Genomic DNA, 1,170 nt, shown 5'->3' with positions numbered 1-1,170 from the left:
GTGTTCTGTTGTGCATAGGGTTTTCAGAGGCCTGCTATTTCAGAAGTGGGTGGCCAATCCTTCTTCCTAGTCTGTCTTAATCGGAATGTTCAGATTTAGAGGAGTATCTGACAGACAGCAATTTGTGGAGCAGTGAAAGATAAATCCACTGATGCTGGTAAAGAAGCAGGTCAATGAAAAAGAGGTAAACTGTTAGAGAGATGGGCAGTCATCGTGATTCAAACTATGGGGTCACACATGGCAATGACTGTGAGAATGGCCTGGAACTGGGTGGTGCTTCTTTTGGTGGTCCCTTGAATCACCCTGAGTTGCAAGTAACCCTGACAATAACAATGACCGAGAACATGCGTGAGACAGTGGCCTGTAGTGAACCAAGGCCGTGGGATTTAGGGTTAACTTGTAAGTAAAATACAGTCTAACCTGTGTGAACTCTCCTCTGGCAATGTGAGAGAGGACAGGAAAACAAAGAGTCAACAAGGTCACGGCAGCCACTGTCTTCCTAGAATTTATAGTCTAGTTCAATGTCTGGCAAATAGTAAGAGCTCCACGGTAACTAGTAACCTTTTTATTCCAACATAAATAAAATAAAACCTCTCTTAGAGACTTCACTGTGCAGTTGAGGAACCAGAGGGGGAAAGTAAAAGTTTCCAAGGCAGCTAATTCAGTGACCATGTGTAAAGCAATTACTCTTGGCACAGAAAGAGTCCTCAACTCTCCCAGGGGTGGAATGCAGGGTGTGAGGGTGTGGAGGGAAACTGGAAAGGGGCCACACCACAAAGGCATAAAGAGCCAAGAGTAGAGCGTGGGGACCTTTGGATGGCAAGTGTATAGGCGAGTGGTATTGGGTAGGGTAGGACCCCAGACCTTTGCTGCTCAGATTATTGCAACAGTGGCTCGGCTCTCACCGGGCATCGCCTCCCTCTGACTGCACATCAGAGTCCTGCCCCATGGCTTGAACATTCACCAGCTTATTCTCCTTTAAAACCTTTCAAAGCCTCCTGTCGCCTAGGGGTAAATGCAGAGCTATGTTGCCCAGTCACGCTGTTGTTCATCCCCTTGCTTTTCCCAATCTCTACTGCCTTATCCCTCCACTTCCTGCTGCACAGTTCACAAACTGCCTTTAAAAACATCCATAGCATCAGAGGGCTGGACAGTGACCAGGGAGGATTG

Source organism: Elephantulus edwardii, unplaced genomic scaffold (assembly GCF_000299155.1).
Source record: "Elephantulus edwardii isolate Elephantulus edwardi_28Jun2011 unplaced genomic scaffold, EleEdw1.0 scaffold00002, whole genome shotgun sequence".
NCBI lineage: Eukaryota > Metazoa > Chordata > Mammalia > Macroscelidea > Macroscelididae > Elephantulus > Elephantulus edwardii.
The sequence above is the reverse complement of the archived record's forward strand: the minus strand, read 5'-3'. Positions refer to the sequence as shown.